This window comes from Nannospalax galili, unplaced genomic scaffold, assembly GCF_000622305.1.
Source record: "Nannospalax galili isolate Female #2095 unplaced genomic scaffold, S.galili_v1.0 scaffold189, whole genome shotgun sequence".
Classification (NCBI taxonomy): Eukaryota; Metazoa; Chordata; class Mammalia; order Rodentia; family Spalacidae; genus Nannospalax; species Nannospalax galili.
This window is the reverse complement of record NW_008360331.1, coordinates 5,858,683-5,879,714: the sequence shown is the minus strand read 5'-3', so window position 1 is coordinate 5,879,714 and position 21,032 is coordinate 5,858,683.

Genomic DNA, 21,032 nt, shown 5'->3' with positions numbered 1-21,032 from the left:
TAGTCTGAGGCCAAACCAGAAGGAATATAGCAATTTCAAAGGAAAAACTTTACAGAAAGAATGGCATTTTAACCAGCTGTGGTAATGCCCACCTGTAACCCCAGCATTCTGGAGGCAGAGGCAGATAGACCTCTGTGAACTCAAGGCCATTACAGTCTACATAGCAAATTCCAGGTCAGTCAGAGCTATACAGTGAGATCCATTCTCAAACAACAACAACAAATCTCAAAATATGCAAAGTAACTGTATTTCAGTCTGGTTTTCTGTGTATATGACTCCATCCTCAGTTTTCCATTACACATCTAGGAAGCCCATATTTCTGGGTGATACTCTAAAGATAGAATTATTTCAGGACTGAAACCCAAGGGTATGACCTGAGGGCATGCACGAAGTGAATCAAGAACTTGGATTCCATTTAAGGATATGTTTGCCTCCTCTACATTGTAAATTTCCTTGAAAGCATTAGTCATATTTTACAGGGACTGATCTCTATTTATGCAATTGATTTAAATTCAATCCAGCTTTATCCTGTATTTCTCCTATAATTGCGATTTAATACTATCTTTCTGTTCCGTTTTCCCAATCCCTCATTGTACAATCAGCTAGGCAAATGAGTTGACTCCTTTCCACCGTCTTATTTCTAACATAATCTTATCATTATCAGCAGCACAGCACATGCTCAGAAGAGCTCCCTGAGTTATTCATCCATTCCCTGATCAGAAGTCTCAAGCTATTAAGATTCTTTAGAAAACTGTTGTTCCATTAGACATCTCTCCTATTACCAAACAACTGATGCTGGATATGGCCCTTTCTCCCATTAAATAGAATTAGATATGAGATACTTCTAATGAGGCTCCTTAATATTCTATCTTTAAAGCTCTCTCTTCCACTGTAGGCAATCAGTCATGCAATTGATGTCTGAAAGGAAATCATGTCAGGCATTGTCCTAACAGTGCCAGTTAACAGGAAAGACAGTCTTTCTTCCATTGTTGTTACATTCTAGTACAAGGAGGAAGCAAACAAACAAAACAAGAGAACACAGAACAACTAAGCTATTACAAAAAGGCAGTAGGGTGGTTATTTTAGGGTTACTTGTTTGTGTACGTCATAGAATGAACTTAATCTGGGAGGAGAGTTATGTTAATATCTGAGGCAGGAGCATTCCTGGTTGAGAGAACGGCTATTTAAGTGGCTGTCAGGAAACAATGAGTGTGGTGTGTTTAGGAAACAGAAAGTTTGTGTGAGGCAGGGAAAGATATAAACATACAGATTATATGCAGATAAACACATGGGGTAGATAACTTGGGGTCTTACGAGCAGGTGTAGAGTTTAGATTTTCTTCTATCTAAGACTGGAAGTATTTGGGACTTTCAGGGTAACAATACTGGACCTGATTCACATTTTGTAATGATGACTGTCCGTGTGGTAATTAGATTGGGGGTAGCAAGATGCAAAAATGAGGGAGAATGAACAGTTGGGAAGCTCTTGAAGTCTGGGTATGAAAAGGTGGTGTTGTAATAGGCCTGAATAACTGTGAAAGTATTTTTGAAAGAAAGAGGGAAGAAAGAAATTGGTGGTGGATAGGGGTGGGTGGAAAAAATAAAGAAGGAAAGAGAATAACAAATGAATTCCAGGTCATTGTTGGAACAAAATGAGATGGTTAAAAAAATAGAAGAGGAGCAGATGGGGAGGTAGGAAAACAATCAGATTTTTTTCAGTATATTTTTTTATTGAATGTTTGTGCATTTCATACAATACATCTTAATCTTATCTAGACACCCTCCCCTAACTACATCCTCATAGCCCCCACCTCCCACCAGATTTCATGCATTCTGTCATATCGAGTCAAGTTTGTGTACCCAGATGTTCTTCGGTGTGAGTTCATTCACTGGAGCCTTAGTCAGCCTATCTAGCATCACTCCCTTAAAGAAAATCAGCTCTCCCTCACCCACCAGTGATCAGCTGCCAATAGTTCCTCAGGTAAGGTTGGGGCCTGCTGCCCATTTCCCCAATTCTATGCTGGGTTTTTGTCTGATTGAGTTTGCATGGGTCTTGTGCATGCTGTCACCAGTGCTGTAAGTTCATATGAGCAATTTCGCAGCCACCTGGAAGACTCTGCTTCCTTGTGGTCATCCACCAGCCCTGGCTCTTACAATCTTTCTGCCCCCTCTTCTGCAATGACCCCTGACCCCTGAGTGGGTGAGGTTTAATACCAGAGTCCTATCTAGGGACATGCACTCTGCAGTCTCTTATTCTCTACATTTTGGTCAGTTGTGGTCAGCAGTGTTAATTGCCCTCTGTTGCATGAGGAAGTTTCACGGGTGAGAGTTGATACATTAGTATTCTCTCTACCCCCCTGTTCCACTGATGTTCCATGAGCCTTAGGGCTGGGCATCTCAAAGACACTTATTCTCTGTGTTTGACTAGTTGTGGAACTCTATTATGGCCTTCATCTGTTACAAAAAGAAGGTTTTTTGATGAGTGGTGACAGGTATACTTTGTAAAGATAAGAATCCATATTTTGGATACAGTAAGAAATTAACTTTTTCTAGGGATGTGATAGATGTTAGTAATTAAGGAAAAGTAAATCAAAACTACTTTAAGATTTCATTTTACCCCAGTCAGAATGGCTAAGATCAAGAAAACAAATGACACCAAATGCTGATGAGGATGTAGGGAAAGTGGACACTAATTCACTGCTGGTAGGATTGCAAACTGGTGCAACCACTATGGAAAGCAATGTGGAGAGCTCTTTTTTAAAAAAATACTTTATTATTTTTATTTTATGTGTATGAGTGTTATGCCTGCAATAAGTGCACCCGTGTCATGCAATGCCAGCGGAGGACGGAAGAGGCTGTCAGATCCCCCAGAACTGGAGTTACAGACAGTTGTTAGCTGCCATGTGGGTGCTGGGATCCAAACCCGGGTCTTCTGCAAGAACAGTCAGTGTTCTTAACTGCTGAGCCATCTCTCCAGCATCTGAACTCTTTAAAAACCAAAAATACATCTACCATATGATTTGGTTATACCAGTAACTCCTTGATACATACTCAAAGGACTCATCCTACTGCAGAGATACTTGTGCATCCATGTTTGTTAGTGCTCTTTTCATAATAAATAAGAAATGGAAACAATGTAAATGTCCCTCATGAATGGATACTGAAAATGTGATACATTTACACAATGGAGTTCTATTCAGCAGTAAAGAAAGATGAAATCATGAACTCTGCAGGCATATGGATGGAACTAGAAGTTGTTCTATTAAGTGAAGTAACAGACTCAGAAAAACAAACAACGTTATGTTCTCTCTCATTTGTGGATCTTAGCACCAAAACTTTATATGTGCGTATATATCCTGATGTGACTGCAGGAGTCAGGAAAATGAAAGAGAACCATAAAGGCAAAGGGAAAGAAAAAGCCCCAGAGAGAAGAATAGTAAGAGACAGAGGTGTTACCAAGGAAGAAATGAGGAAAATGGGGCTAGTTAACCAGGAAGGAAAGAGGAAAGGTTATATAAGGAATCATGGGAGTAAAGGGTAAGAAGGGCTCAAGGGGCGGGGTTTGTAATAGGAGACAGGTATTATCAAAGGGAAAATGGAGGTACCTTAACTGGGGAGGGAGGAGGGAGGGTTAGATAAGAGGAGAGAGAGAGAGAGAGAGAGAGAGAGAGAGAGAGAGAGAGAGAGAGAAATAATGCTTAGGTGTTGTGAAAAACCAGAGGGGAATGTATGAGTTCAAAAATCTACTGAAAATACACATAAAATACCTGTACATGAGTGCTTGTGTATAGCTGAAGACCATATAACAAGAAACACAGTGCCAGACAGGAGAAACCTCCCTTTGAATTGTTGGTCAGGGTACCCCAAGAGACTCCCAAAATAACACAGCCCTTGATTGCCTCCCAGAACTTGAAAATAAGACCCTATTGCTGAAGACAGGATATTTTCAACACAAGACTTCAGCAATGGAGCTCGAACTGACCTGGAAGCCTCCTCCCTGAAGACGAGCTCTCAGTATCAGAGGATGCTGTGCAAGCTGCTAAGGGAGAAAAATCAATCAAAAGTCCAACCCCAGCTTTAAAGCCTAATAACCACAATGACCAGTACAACAAACTACAGCAGTGCAGTAGTGGCACTTCTATCTTGGAGGTAATCAACAGCTGGGTAATTGTACTTAAAGCCCTCTCAATGGGAAGGAACTTATGGGTGGCACTGTAAACATAGCCAAATACACATGGCTGTCAAGGTCATAGATTCCAGAATTTGTTTAAAAAATTTTTACTTATTTTTTATATGTATGAGTGTTATGCCTGCCATGTGTGTGCCATGTGTGTCATGCCTACAGAGGTGAGAGAAGGCACTGGGGCCCCTGGGACTGGAGTTACAGCTGGTTGTTAGCTGCCATGTGGGTGCTAGGAACCAAACCTGGGTCCTCTGCAAGAATAGCCAATGTTCTTAACTACTGAGCCATCTCTACAGCCCCTAACAATCAGAATTTCTGTTTGAGTCATATAAAATTTGAACTTTTTGACATCTAGAATAACATTATTGTATATAACTGATACATAGCTGAAGCTTATGTTGGGATCAAGGATGCCTTCTGGCCTTGATACTAAATGAAAATGTTCAAGGGAAAAATAATAATGGAGGACATGAAGTTGGCAGGGGGACACAGTTGGGTAGGATAGACTTAAGGGAGGGCTGAATGTGATCAAAACACATCGTATGAAGTTTTCAAAGAATCAATAAAAGTATTTTTAAAGAAAATATTCATGGCAGATGTATAGAGGAGAGAGGAGAAAATGAAGAAAGAAGAGGGTCAAGAGAGAAGGGGTGTCCAGGTTACAAGGAAGCACAGGGCATAGACTCTTCTCCACTGAGCTCCTTTGTCTACATCCATTGCCCACTTTGGGATCACTCCAGAATAGCCAGCAAAATCTCCTTTCCTATCTTTCTGTTTGTAGAAATTCTAGAATTTGACAGTGAGCCACTGGTTCAATGTGCTGATTTGTTCCCAGAAGGCAAATGTGTCTGACAACTTCCTTTTTTGACTGATACGTCTTGTGCTGCAAACCACCCACCAGTCATTCCTGAACTCCACATACTGCTATCTGACTTCAGCATCTGGATGCTCAGACTTTCCCCTGATGGCACAAGTCCTGTTATTCCTTTTGTTTTAGAAGACACATGTGTGTTTCCTTTTTGATTCTAGAATCTCGTGTCTGGTTAAATTCCATCTCAGTAACATGAAGTTCTTAAGAAGAGTATTTAGATAGAAAACCTAGATGCTTAGCTTAGTAGTGCCACTGACAGGGTAAAATTTGGTAAATGCTCAAAGCACATTTGTCTCACTTCTAAAATGTATGTATGCCAAGTCCTGGTAAAAAATGTCAAGTGAATAAAAGTATATTATAAAATATATCTGAGGAATAAGAGTCAAATCCAATCTGGTCTTTTGGGTTTTTTTGTTTGTTTGTTCTTTTTCTTTTTGTTCTTTTTGAGACAGGGTCTCTCCTATAGCCCCAGCTGGCCTGGAATTTACTATGTAGACCAGGCTGGCCTTGAACTCACAGAGATCTACCTGCCTCTGCCTCCTGAGTACTGGGACTAAAGGTGTATGCCACCATGCCTGGCTTTGGGGGATTTTATGGTTTTTTTTAAACCTGGAGTCTTTGTATTAGTTACTTTTCTGTTGCTATGATAGAAACACTAACCAAAGCAATTTATAGAAGGAAGAGTTTATTTGAGCTCACGGTTCCAAAGGGGTAAGAGTCCATCATGGTGGGGAGGCATGGCAGCAGAGGTGGCTGGAGGAGGAGTGGAAGCTAGGCTATACATCTTCAAGCAGGCACAGGAAGCAAGAGAGAAACTCAAGATCCAGCGAGGCTTAAGAACTCCCTAAGCCTTCTCCCAGTGATGTGCTTCCTCCAGCATGGCCACACCTTCTAAGACCTCCCAAAACATCACCACCAACTGGGGACAAAATATTCAAATACTTGGAGCCTATGGAGGATATTCTCATTCAAACCATCACCATCTTATTCAACATTAACTCTGTGTGTGTGTGTGTGTGTGTGTGTGTGTGTTGTATGGGCACATGTATGTTGTATGTGCATGCATAAGTGTGCCCATGTGGAGGCTAGAGAGGATGATGTTTATTTTTTGGAAAGTTGCTTTTATTTTTAGGCAGGATTTCATTATGTAGCCCTGGCTGGCCTAGAATGTGCTATGTAGACTAGACTGGCCTTACACTTGCAGAGATCCACATGCTTCTACCTACACGGTGCTGGGATTAAAGGTATGTACCACTATGCCCGGCTAGAAAGTTTCCTTTTTAAAAAATTGCTTGAGAATTTCACACATACATATAATGCATTTTTACCAAAACACCCCAGTTCCCAATGCTCCAATTTTTCCCCTACCCCCCACCATTTTCTCTCCCAAGTTCATGTTCTCTCTCTCTCTCTCTCTCTCTCTCTCTCTCTTTCTCTCTCTCTCACATGCACGCACATGCCTACTGTGCCTACTGTGCCCACTTTGTGCTGCCTTTATGTGCAGAGATATAAGATGATTCACTACAGCATAGGCAGCCTCCCAAGGACCACATATTTGAAGAAAACTGAATCTCAAGCTCCAACAGCCATAAATTGCCAATAGACCCTAAGATAAGGTGGGACATCATGAATCCCACCCCCATTCATGCTGCCTTGATCTTGTGCAGATATTGTACATGAAGTCTTAGCAGTTGTGAGTTTATGTATGCAACAGGCTACGTCACATCCAGCAAATACTGTTTCAATGCAGATGGCCTCTTACAATATTTCCACGCCCTCTTCTGGGATGATCCCTGAGCCTTGGAAGGGTGTGATATATATGTCACATTTGGAGCTAATCACTTCACTGTCTCTTATTCTCTGCATGCTGACCAGCTGTAGATATTTGTAGCAGAAAAAAAAAAAAAAAAACTTCTCTGATGAAGGTTGAGAAATGCTCTGATCTACGGCTGTGAGGGTAGGAGCTTAGGGCACAGTTTATTACTATGTCTGTTTAACAGAATAATAGTATTAAGCTATCTCCTAGGGCTTAGGGCTTATTACCTAGGCAGCCACAGGTTCTTGGCCCAGTTAATGGTATCAGGCTGGGTTCCATCTTGTGGAGTGGGCTTTAAAGTCAATAACAAAATGTAGTTGGTTACTCTCATAGTATTTGTGCTACTATTGCACCAATGGGCAGATTTTGGCAGGGAAGTCATTACTGTAGCTTACAAGGTTCAAAGTTTGATAATACTGTTATTTTTCTTTGCTAGTAGCAGATATATATAGTACCTTCCAGCACTGTGAAAGCCAGCCAGTAGAAATGGAGCTTACAAGTCAGTACCAGCATAATTTCTCCATGTTCTATGACAAGTATATGGTGTCTTCACTGATAAGATCTTACCATCTAAGGGTAATCAAGATCAATGGCAAAACCTTGTAGCTTTTTTTTTCAGGTTCCCAGGGTTCTCTGGGGTCCCACTTACAACTCGAAAAGAGGTAACCCATACATACCACTGGACTTTTTATTTGATAGCCTATGGTGTCTGGGGAAGGCGTTGCCCCCCCATCCCCATTATAGAGTCAAATATGCATCCCTAAATGTCCTTCACTGTGGATTCATCCCCTGAGCCTGTTTAACTTACCATGAGTCACACCCTTAAAGAAATTGACTCTCCCCTTCCCAGCAGCCATTGGTTTCCAATAGTCCCTCAATTACGGTTGGAGCTTCTTATTCACTTCCTCATGTCTGTGCTGGGGTTTTGTCTGATTTGAGCTTGCATGGGACTTGTACGTGCTGTCGCTATTGTTGTAAGTTCGTATGAGTAACCCAGCTATCTGAAAAAACTCTGTTTCCTTGTGGTCATCCACCACTTCTGGCTCCTACAATCTTTCCACCACCTCTTCTGCAATAATTGCTGAGCCTTTGGAGACAGAAGTTTGATATCGGTATTCAATTCAGGGATAATCATCCTACAGTCTCTTATTCTCTGCATGTTAGCCAGTTGTGGTTTTTTTTGTTTGTTTGTTTGGGGTTTTTTTGTGTGTGTGTGTGTGTGTGTTTGTGTGTTAGCTCTTCTGACTGGGGTAAGATGAAATCTCAACATAATTTTAATTTGCATTTCTCTGAGGAGTAAAGATGATGAACATTTAAAAAATGTTTCTCAGCCATTTGTATTTCTTCTTTTGAAAACTCTATTTAGTTCCATGCCCTAATTTTTAATTGGGTTCTTTTTTCATTGGTGTTTAGTTTTTTAGTTCTTTTTATATTCCAGATATTAACCCCCTCTCAGATATATAGCTGGTAAAGATTTTTCCCATTCTGTTGGCTGAGTCTTCACTCAAATGATTACTGTACAGAATATTTTCATTTTTGTGAGGTCCTATTTGTCAATTGGTCTAAATGCTTGTGATACCAGGGTCCCCTTCAGAAAGTTCTTTCCTGTGCCTAAGAACTGAAGCATGTTCCCTATTTTCCTCTCATCAGATTCTGGGTATCTGCCTTTTTTAAAAAAAAAAAACAAAAAAACAAAAAAACAACAACAACAACAAAAAAAAAACAAGGTATCTTACTGAACCCAAAGCTTGCAGATTTGTTTAGCTAGGTTGTCTGGCCAGTGAACTCCCAGGCTCAGCCTATCCCAATCAGTGTTGGAGTTACAGGCATGGACATGCCAGGCTTTTTTTGTGGGTGCTGGGGATTTGAACAGGTCTTCTTGCTTTCACAGCAAAATCACTCTTACTCACTGAACTTTCTTCCCAGCCCTCAACATTAGTAGGATTTTTTTCCCTCTTTGATTTAGTAGCTAAAAATTTTTCATGAGAAGAAAAAGGTACTAGTATCAGTTTCTTTTCTTTCTCCTCCCAATTTCTGTCTCTCAATGGGAAACTCATTGTTAAAATCATTGTCTGCATATAATAATAATTGTGCTACATTGAGACCTTTGGTAGCCCAAATTACCCCACCACCACCACCTCCATACACTCTAGATGTCTCCAGAAGAGTCACCTTGAAATTTCTGTTTAGCTGTTTTGCTTGAGGTGGTATTGCTAGCTCAAAGCATCCTTACTTCCTCCTCATCTTCAAAGAATGTTGTTTCCAAAACAGAATATGCAAAATGAAACAACTGGAACAGGAAGAAGATATTACATTTTACACTGATAATTATTTTGTGTCTAAAGGTAAGAAAGGATTTATGTTTTACTCATGCCCTCAGTACATTGAAAAACACTGTTTTCCTTATTTGTTCCAGAATTTAAAGAGAGTATATAAAATAGCCCCATAGAGCTTGGCAGCAAGGCCATCTTAAGGTTCATCTGCTTCTCGTCCTATTATATTGCCTTATGGCTTATGGGCTACAGGATGCTGCCAATGCAGCTGCTGTTTAAAATCCATAATAGAGCCTTTGTAATAAGCTAAGTGCTGACCATGAAAGCCACATAGTGACCAGCTTACTGTCTTAATAGAAGGATTCCTGAACTAAAAGTTGAGTACTGCTGTTCTCATATGCTGACCTTTCCTATAAACATAAATTACTGTCAGAGTTATAAAAATAATAATATTCTTAATCAGTTCTTTTAGATAGAGGTAATCTTTCTAACAAAAAAAAGGAGAAAACAATTACTCCTCAGGACATTTGTGCTACAAAAGCAGCATTTTAAAAATAGGACTGTTCGATCATTATGTAATTTCCTTGCTGAAAACAACTTCACATAAAAAACTTTTAATATCTGCACAATTAAAAACAGAATAGAGGGGCTGGAAAGATGGTTCATCGGTTAAGAGCATCGGCTGCTCTTGCAGAAGACCCGAGTTCGAATCCCAGCACCCACATCATGGTTAACAACATCCATAACTCCAGTTCCAGAGAATCTGAGATCTTCTGGCATTGCACAACACAGGTGCACTTACTTACATGCAGGCATAACACTCATATACACAAAATAAAAATAAATAATTTTAAAAAACAGAATAGAGTTTTTAAAACTTAAAAAGTCTTCCAAAATGAGTATTTTCGGTAACTTTGGAATCCATTTCTTTTTTTTATAATTTATTGAGAATTTCATACATGCATGTAAGGTGTTTTGATCAAATCCATGCCCACTCCCTCCCCTCCAACTCCTTCCATATCTCATCATCACTTTTTTCTGATAACCTCATGTACTCTTTCTTCTTATTTTATTTGTTTTATGGGGCTTTTGGCTACTCCAACATTCCCCCCTCTGAAGAGATAACCCTAAAATCTTTTAAGGATTAGATAAAAGCTCCCAAATACTTTAAACATTTTTGGCTTTTGGAACGGAATATGTTGCTAACAGTCCCAAGGACATTTTGACTTTTAGCCAAGAAACTAGCTACTTTTCTTCCAGGTCTTTTTACCCTAACTGCTTAGCCAGTTCCTACCTTCTATTCTTATCACGGCATCCTCTGAAGAGTTTACCCAACTTGCGGATAGGGAATCAGGACGCAGACCACTCCGGATTCTTCCATGCTGAACAGGGACATGGGGTGAGGCAATTGGGGTACCCCTTCAGTGGGTCTATCTAAAAGATTGCCAAATTGCATAACTCTTATCATCACGTGGGGGCAGGATCCAGGTGCTCTGTGTTCTCAGCCCCTATGCCAGAGGGAGGCCAGAACTGGCACTCGGATCCTTTTCTTTCTTTTTTTTTTTTTTTCCTTTTTTTTTTTTTTTGGAATCCATTTATTAAAAAAAAAAAAAAGCAACAATTCCTGGTTAGTTTCAAGGACAACTGATATTGGGGATAATGCACATTTGTTAATTGAATTTCAATAAAACCCTTTACATCACTGGGGTGGGGCTAAAAATGATTGTTTTTTCAGCAATGTGCCCTTCTATCTAGCTGTACTTGTTTTGTGAAACTACTCTTTCAACTAAAGCATCTATAAAAAATTACATGAGTATATAAACTCATCAGATAGACAGCCTTCCTCTCCCACTAGAGAAAAAAAAATGACATGAATATATATATAAATATATATGTATGTATTCTTAATTTTGAGCCATATTTCTGTTCCCCTATATCTCAAAGTACTGAAACTAAGATTTTTAAGTTGATGAGACATTTTTAACTGAATTGTTCTCTCTAAACAGGTCAAAAATTATACCATTGATAAAATAATGTCTTTTTTATGTGTATGACTATATTGTCTGCATGTATTTAGTGCCCCTGTGTCATCCAATGCCCACAGAGGTCAGAAGAGGGTGTCGGAGCTCCTGGAACTGGAGTTAGAGACAGTTGTTGACTGTTCTGTGGGTTCTGGGAATGAACGTGGGTCTTCTGCAAGAGCATCTGGTGCTCTTAACTGCTGAGCCATCTCTCCAGCCCCATAATTTGTCTTTTTATGTTTGTTTTATAAAGTACATATTATATGGAGTATTGTTGAATATACTATAACTATGTAATTGTTAAACTTGAGGAGTACTCAAAATATTTTTGGCTAGGGATATATAATCAAAAGGGGATTTGGAGATCACGGCTTTAGTAGAATTAGTCCCACATTGCCTCCAATCCCTGTTTGCCTCAGTCATCCTTGGAAGTTCAAGTCCCTTTCTCATCCACTATGTCTGCTCTTGCATTGTCATACTTCTCCCTCTGCCGCCTTCTAAGCTGACTGAATCCCCACTGTCACCTTTCCACTCTACCCTCCGGCATTCTATCATGAAGAGCAATAGACTTCCATCTGTAGCTAATATTCATAGCCATTTCCCATGGATCCCACCTCCTTGTTATTGACATCACTATCTCTTCCCTTGAATCTGCACTGACCCTTGGCTCACTTTAATCAAAAGAAGTGGCACGGTGTCAATTCCAGATCAAAGCTTCAAGAAAGCCTAGAAGCTTCTGCTTCTATACTTTTGGGAACCCTAAACTGCCATGTAAAAAGAAGCCCTGGAGAAGAAGGGAACAGATAGCTATCCCAGCTTCCAGCCATCTCCACAGAGGTACCAAATAGTCAAATGACTCTACTTGCTCCAGTCCATTCAAGATCCAGACAATTTGAGCTCCATCTGAATCTTGTGAATCATAAGAATCATCCAGCTGGGCCCAGCCAACCTACGGGATTTTTGAGAAATAATAAATTGGTTTTTGGTGTCACATATTAAATAGCAGTGGATAATAAACCCCTCTTCTATCTAGTCAATCTTTTAGGAACATTCCCTCCTTCCTTAAGTATAAAGAAACTTAGGACTTTATGTAATGTCCTATAAAGGACATTTTATCATATAGTCTTTTCAGGTGACACATGCTCTATCCCTCACAGCCTGCCTATTACAAGGCCAAAGGGGAGAGCAGGTGTTCTCCTTGCTCCCTATAGCCTTCTTGTAGAGACCTTTGCTCTCTTGAAGTTCATGTCATCTGGCTACCTGGGTCTCTAAATCTTGTTGCTACCATCTGCAGATTTCTTGGCTATTCCTCTTTATTCAAATAACCTAGCTCCTGGCACACAGCCAACTCCTTTTTTTCATCACGCTCTGTAATTTCAACAATCATGTGGATGACTTAGCCTATAACCTTTCTCTCGGTTTCTGGATTTCTTCCTTCTTTCCTTTCTTTATTCTTTTTTGAGATAGGGTCTCCCTGTAGCCCCAGCTGGCCTGGAATGAGATATGTAGACCAGGCTGGCCTCCATCTCACAGAGATCCATCTGCCTCCCAAGTGCCCGGATTAAAGGCATGAGCCAGCTCAGTTTCTGGATTTCTTAATTGTTCCTCTGTTCATCTTCAGCTACTAGCTCCCATTGTCATTGATAGAATGTGTAAATTGCAAGAGAGTACGCTTCCTTACATGAATTCCTCAAAATAGCCCAAATTGGCAGCTTGGTCTTTGATCAGGCCTTATCAACTGGTCACTTCCCTGGGTGACAGAGACTGGTTACAGGGGCACTTAACTCCTGCTGTGCCATAGCCTGCTCTGGTGGCCAGGCCTTCTCAACTGATCACTACGGAGACTGTTTGCAGAGTCAACCTCAAGTACCCCAAGGACACTGATGCCTGACATCTGACACCAATCAAATTCCTACAGCTGTGTTCAGCAGAGTCCCTATATAAAAGCCAAAATGCTCTGCTTGTGTCTGCTGATGTCTGTATCCACGGACAAGGCACCAGCCCTTTGCTATGTTCTCCTGAATTAAAGAGGGCATATTCCTTGCCTGTTGCATATCTAGCTCTGGTTCTTCTTTCTTAACTTTAAACTCCTTCCTCTTTCTGCCCTCCTAAATCTAACAGTCATCATACCTGAGAACTTACAAATGGAACCAGCTCTGCAATACAAATGTTAAACTTTTGATCCTTTCAGTTTACATGTGCTATTATCTGCATTGCAACCATTCTTGACCACCATCAGCTCTCCAATAGACTGAGGCACCAGCCTCCTAGAAGTTATCTTCCCCCTTTGTCTCCACAGCAGTCAGTGTTCTTGTGCATCATAAATCTGCCTATATCCCTCCACTGCTGAAAAACCATTCAGTGTTTATTTGTAGTTGGAATGAAATCCAAAGGGTCTAATGGCCTATAAGATCCATCTCATGGGAGTGTTGGGTTAATATTTATCCCCTGCTCCCTATACTTCATAGAGGAGAGAACATTCTTTCTACAGGAAGAAAATCATAGAACGCTTCCTAGCTTCTCTCAGCGACTACCTCTCCTCTTGTCTTACTCTAAACGGAAAGGAGAGAATTCTCATTGGTATGATGGAAACAGAAGCAGCAGACATGGTTCACAGATGTCTTGAATTTTCTTAGAGGGCTTAATTCGAAGCCATGCCTGTCCTTGGCAAGGATGTGGGGTGAGGAGGCTTCAGCTCAGTTCCATTTGGACCAACAGGGGAGGTCAATGTTTTCAGGGTGATGGCAGCCAGGAGTGTATCAGGAAGCCTGGTTAGCTGCAGTTTTCCAACCAGTGAAATCAGTGCTGCTATTCTGATCTCCATTTGCTGACTCCTGAGTCCCGTCTCTCTCACTCTTTATTTATTGTCATGTGCTAAAGCCCTAAACTCTGTTATTTGACTTTTCATTACCTCTTCAACTGCATTTTGGTCACTCTCCATTTACTAGGCCTTAGTTACCTTGGCCTCTTTCTACTTCCTAAAGCAGCCAGTTTTCCTGATGTACTTTGCCCATACTGCCTGAAGTGTTCCTCCCAGGTTTCTTAGGTGACTGGCTGATCCTTTATCTTCAGGACTTAGATGAAGTACCATTCTCTCCACAATGCTGTATGGCTTCTCCAGGGATGTTTTTGTCTCTGGTGGCTCCTTGTCTGCACCCCTCACGGTACTGACACCTATGTGCGGTCTATTTGCTTACTGCTCACCCTACTCAGTAGAATGGAGTTGATGAGGAAACAGCTCCTTCTTGTTCATTAGTGTAGCCATAAGACTTTGTCACAGGCTAGTAGTGAATGGATGATTACATGGAACTACATTGCTGACTTGATAATTATGAAGTGTTTACTTCAATTAACATCCATGTGACATTTTCATACTCCCATTAATTGTTTTCTTCCTACAAAGCAACACTTTTTTTTAAAATCATGAAACTGAGTTCCAAAAATGCAAATGCCTTAGAAAAAAATGTTCACTTTAAGAATACTTAATCAAGCTGGGCCTGGTGGCATACACCTTGGATCTCTGTGAGATCAAGGGCAGCCTGGTCTGTATAGCAAGGTCCAGGCCAACTTAAGTATAACCTACACATATAGGCTCTTACTAATTTTCAAAATGTACTAAAACAAAAATCAAATTAACATTACTATGAGGTGGGTAGAATCCTCCTCTAATCTCACGTCATAATGAAAGTAGGCTGTGCCCTGGTCTAAGCTACTCCATATTGTGTAAAGTAGTAGTAGTTTTTCAAGCTGTGCCTTGCTCTGAGAGACTCCATTTTACAAGCAGTGTTTGACTCCATTTTGAGTACAAATGCAGAAGCAGAATGATGGTGCCTTGTGGAACACTTGAACAGCACCATCTGTCTGCACTATCCATGAGCCTGATAAGTAACTTATTCCTAAAAGTGAAAAGACTGTCACTTTATACAATTTTTTTTTTGTCTTTTTGAGCAGGGTCTCCCTGTAGCCCTAGCTGTCCTGGAACTCACTACATAGACCAGGTTGGCCTCGAAAGATCTGCCTGCCTCTGCCTCCCAAGTGCTGGGATTAAAGGCATGTGCCACCATGCCTCCATTTATACATTTATTAAAGTAGATTGAGATCATAGGAGTACAAGAGCAGGGCACATTACAATTATATCAGGAAAACCGGGCCCAAGAACTTACTGAACACATAAAACCAAGAACAGCTATAATATCTTCACCAGGAATCCATAAAGAGGAGGACAGCAATGACACCACCAACTTATCCTCTGACCACTTGGTATATGGATCAAGGGACTTTCAAGCAGAAAGTTCTCATTTGTCCCAATGGCTTCAGTTTGGTTTGGTCCCCACTGCTGATGCAGCCTACTCAAACAGCCATCCATCTGCCTGCTCACTGGTCTGTCTAGAACTGGTTCTGCCATCTGCCTCTGTGACCTTACAGTCCCACGTTGTGCTTCTGCAGCTTAACTCAACCCTGAGGCTCCACTGACTCAAACTTGTGACCCTGATCTCCAAAAGCCTTAGTTATCTAACTCCAGAGGAGATTTTCTTTCCCTCTCTATCAGCTCTGTCTGTGTCCATAGTAGCCCCTCTGGACTACCTAAACTCTGCTGTGGCCTCTTTAACCTTTTTGTACTCATTCTATAACTTACATATATACATATGCATATATTTGTGGCAAGTAATATGTGATATGAGAGTTAATAATTAGAATAAAAGAATTTAACTGACAGCTAGCAATAAAGAAAAATCAGTCCCACTTGGCAAATTGCAGCTCAAAACTGATGTAGTTTGTACATTTATTATTACTCAAAAAATTCCGACATTTGGAACGAAACATGTCTGTCTGTGTTTCTATAGCAGTCTTACAACACCCCATAAGGCGTCCATATCCTAATCCCTGGAAACTATGAATATGGTACCTTACACAGCAAAAGGGATCATTGCAGATGTGTTTAACTTAAGGATCAAAAAATGGAAATATTATCATGGATTATCAGGGTAGGTCCAATATAAACACCAAGGGTCCTTAAAAGGGGGAAAAATGCTAGAGAGTGATAGATGGTAAGAGAAGCAGGGGTTGAGTGGTCTGAGAGCTGGCTGGAAGGGAAACACAAGGCAAGGAATGCTAATAGCCTTTAGAAGCTTCAAGAGATAAGAAAACTGATTTCTTAAGCGTCTAAAAAGAACACAGCCATACCCAACTTTTGAGATTACCCCAGTGAGATCCATTTTGGACTTCTTTTTTGCGGGGTGGGTCTTTTTGAGACAGGGCCTCCCTGTAGTCCCAGCTGGTCTGGAACTCACTACGTAGACCAGGCTGGCCTCAAACTCATAGAGATCCACCTGCCTCTGCCTCCCAAGTTAAAGGTGTATGCTACCACGCCCGCTCATTTTGGACTTCTTACTTCCAGATCTGTAAGATAACACTTCTGTGTCATTTGAAGCCACTAAATGTGGGGTCATTTGTTACAGCAGCCATAGGAAACCAATACAGATACATTAAGCAAACTTTATGTAGCCTTTAGTACTTCAGATGCTTGTAGCCTCTCGGGGTCATCATTATGGGAAGCAATTATCAGTGGATTGTAAGTAAACAGACATGCTGGTTAATGAGGCTTTTCTGTTCAGAAGGCTGAATGAACCAGTGTTTATTGCAGAAGCTTTATAAGCACCATGAATTATTTAGTCAGGATTGGGTGAGATTAAATTAGGAAATACCTTCTTAAGAAAGAAAGTAAAAATTTAGATGAACTTTGAAAAGAATTGAAAAAGAAATAATGGAAACTTCAAGAAAATCCTAAGAGGTGGGAGAATGAGCAACTACAGATGACTTGAACTACACATATCAAGAAGCAAGACAACCTCATACAGTATTTGGAATTACTTGATTTTCATCTAAAGATCTAAAGATGCTTTTTAAATATATACATTGCACTAAAGTTTAGAAAAGATCTTATGGTTTGAATGTGAAATGTCACCCATAGGCTTATGTGTTGGGACCCTTGGTCCCTAGCTGGTGGTTTGGAACATTTTAGAACCTTGGGACTTGGTGCCTGGCTGGTATACACAGGCCACTAACAATGGGTCTTTTAAAGAATTATTGTTATTATTTTATTGACTGATACGTGTCTCTGTGTGTGCAATGCCTGTGTGTGCCTCTTATTTGTTTGTGGGTCCATGCACATATGGGTATATGTGGAAGAATTTTTTTGATTTTTATTTATTATTTTTATTTTATGTGTATGCATGTATTGCCTGCATGTATTTAAGTGCACCCATGTCATGCAATGCCTGTGGAGGACGGAAGAAGCCATCGAATTCCCTGGAACTGGAATTTCAGACAGCTGTTAGCTGCCGTGTAGGTGCTGGGATTCGAACCTGGGTCTTCTGCAAGAACAGTCAGTGCTCTTCACCTCTGAACCATCTCTCCAGCCCATGGAAGAATTATTATTATTATAATTTTATTGTTATTACTATTATGGGGGGGATGCACCACTACACACATGTGGAAGTGAGAGGACAACTTAGTGGAGTTGGTTCTCTCCTTTTACCCTTATGTGAGTTCCAGGTATCAAATTCAGGCTGCCAGGCTTGCATGGCTAGTGCCTTACCAGCTGAGTCATCTCACTGGCCCTGCAGATGAGCCTTTAAAGATTGCATCCATCTCTGGTTCTGGCCTCTACTCTCTGCTTCCTGATCTACACCATGTGAGCAGCTGCAATGCTTTTCAACCATGTTGGGTACGTCCGAAATCATGGACCAAGAATATACCTTTCCTGTCTTAAATTGTTTTCCTCAGGTATTTTGGTCACAGTGACACAAAAAGTAACTAATAGAATGATTATAAGTCTACTGGCTTGGACTACTTAGATTTGGCTCAAATTCTAACTCTAAAGTTTTATTGGTCAAGTGAAATTAGAGAAATGAACTACAATACTCTTTATTTCTTTAGCTACAAATGCCTAACTCTTAGAAATATATATATCCTCAAGAGCACAAAAGCTCATTTTAATTACTTCCTACTTTTGCTTCAGGACACTACAGGGTAGGAGGAGTAGAATGTTTTAAGACTTCAAAGAACTTTTTAGTGAGTCTATAAGTCTGTAGTCTACTTGCTCTCTAACCAGGTTGGCTTCCAATTCAAGATCCTCCTGCCTCAGCCCCACTCCTAAGTGTTGAGATTACAGGCATACATCACCATGCCTTATTCATTCACTGTCTTTGTGAGGAGGAAATCAGTAAGTCAGAAGTTAAATAATCCGCTCAGAAAGATAAAATTAACCACTACTGATTAGGTAGTGGGGGAAGAGAGCTTGGCATTAGGTCTTGAACTCTTCCTCTCTGCGGTTCTGTTCTTGCCCATTAAGTCTCTTGTAGTTCTTGAATCACTTGTTTACTCTGGCACAATGTTCTCATTGTGAAATCTGAAATATAAAGCGAGGTGAGAAAACTTGGTGAAGCTTCTCTTTTATTTCAAGAATAAATGAACCCACATTCTAAAGAAAAGTAGCTTTAATATCTATATATAAAATGTTATTACAGCAATGCAATTCTTTTATATTTCTAAATTTCAGAAAAACAGAACAAAAATATTCTAAAGACTTGAAACTCTTGCTTTATATATTTTATATCAGCATTTTTTTTCACTTAGGTAAGGTCACACAAAGTATAAGGCAATCTCTCTCAATATATCTATCTGTAGTTTATCACAGTGTTCATTTGAGCCAGAGAAAGTCAAATTTTTACTTCTGCTTCCTTTTCCTATTATAGAGTCTAAGTTAAATGATTCAACCTCTGAGCATGTTCTAAGAGACTACCTTACAAATGGTATCATTTTATTATTTAAAATGACTATTTGCAAGCTGGTGAAATGGCTCAAGGCACTTGCAGCCAGACTGATAGTATGAATTCGATTCCTAGAACCTACATGATGGAGAGACTCAGTGTCACACGATGTTCTCTGACATCCACACACATACCACAGCATGCACATGTGTACATGAACATAGACATAGACATTCACTAAATAAATAAATGTAATTTTTTTTTAATTTTCAAAAGACTATTATGCAACTTCTAATTAATCACCAAACCATTCTTAATTTTTCTTGAGATCGTCTGTTACTCTTTAACTCGACTGCTTTTATCTTAGTTCAACTCATACCTGTAATATTACAGGAACTTCCCAACAATCTCCCAGGTTCCAGTCTAGACCTCCTTTGCCATTTTCTATTTTGCAACTTCTAAACTACAAATTTAACATTATATTCAAATTTAAAACTCTCTAATGACTCCCTATTGCCTTCAGGATTATATCCAATACTTTTAACTAGGACACCAAGGTCCTGTAAAATTTGAGCCTTCTAGTCTACTCTGGTTTCATGACCTCCCTTCTCTATCTTTGCTGCCCTACTCTAGCCACAGAAGTCCTTGCAGATTCTTGCAGACCTGTGCATATACAGCCTTCAGCCTTCATCCTCAGGGCTCTGCTTTGTAGCATGTCCTCCAGGATTTTGTAGATAAATATTCTACCTAGTAAAAATTCTTGTACATCACCCCATTGTAGTAGTCACGGCACTATATTTTAACTATTTCCTTGTCTCTCTTTCCTTCTACCATTGTTCAAGGACCAAAACTCTATCGTGTTCATCCTGTGTATTAACTTCTCTAGGACACATCATGGTATTATTTAAATGACAGTATTTGTCTTTCATACACTACTTGTTTTCCCTCAGTAGGGAATGATATTGAACTAAAATAAAAGCAGTGGAGTTAATTTATTTAGCCATGATGTTGCATTTCTCTGAAACTTTCAGTGGTTCCCTATTTTTAACCTTATCAAGTTTACATTTCTCTGCCTGGTTTTCTCAGCCACTCATAATTTATCTTTCATACTGAATTTCCAACCATCCTTAACAGGCACTCTTTCAATGGTCTGATAAATATGGCATCTGTGTTGTAGGTTATGATGATTCTTTCTCTTAGAGTTAATTTTTCCCCCAAATATTCTATCCTTTATTTAAATAGTGTATGAAGCCATCTTTGGCTTCTTTTCTTTATATTTTGTATTCACAGACTTATGAGAGTTTTCTAATAGGAAGAGCTTTTTAAAAATAGACTGGTCTTATCCTAATTTTGCATGATATATACCTATAGTGATAACTAGCCTGTGAAGGTTAATCTTGATTGTAAACTTGGTGGGACTTAGAATCACCATGCAAACAAACCCCTGGATATGTCTATGAAGGTGTTTCTAGATTTTACCGTCCTAACTGTGGGCAGCACCATTCCATGGGCTGGGGCCTGGACTGAATAAAAAGAAGAAAAGTTGCTCAAGGACAGCATTCAATCACTCTGCTTCCTAACTGTGGAGGTGTGCTGCCAGCTGTGCTATGCTCCTGCCACCATGCCTTCTGTGATATGACAGACTGTATCTCAATCTGTTAGCCAAAATAAACTCATCTTCCTTTAAGTTGCTTTTATCAGGTCTTTGAACAAGAAAAGTAACCAACATACTAGTACAGTACAAAGCTTAGAAGAGATATGTTGACTGATTTTTAGGTCATCTAAAAATATACATAATATAGGTCTATAATTACTTGAAATGTGTCCACATAGAGTTGACAGAATACGAAAAGAAGAAAATCACAAATTCACAGGATTTAGGGAATGGTTAATATATAAGTAAATGGCACAAAGGACAATGACACAGGGATTGAAATAAGGTTAGAAAATTTTAGTCGTCCAACCTGGACTAGCCTAATTTCCCCAATGAGATCTTTTGTTTTGGCCTGGTTTTTCGAAACAGGGTCTCCATATAGTCCCAGCTGGCCTGGAATTCATTACATAGACCAGGCTAGACTCAATCTCATAGAGATCCAC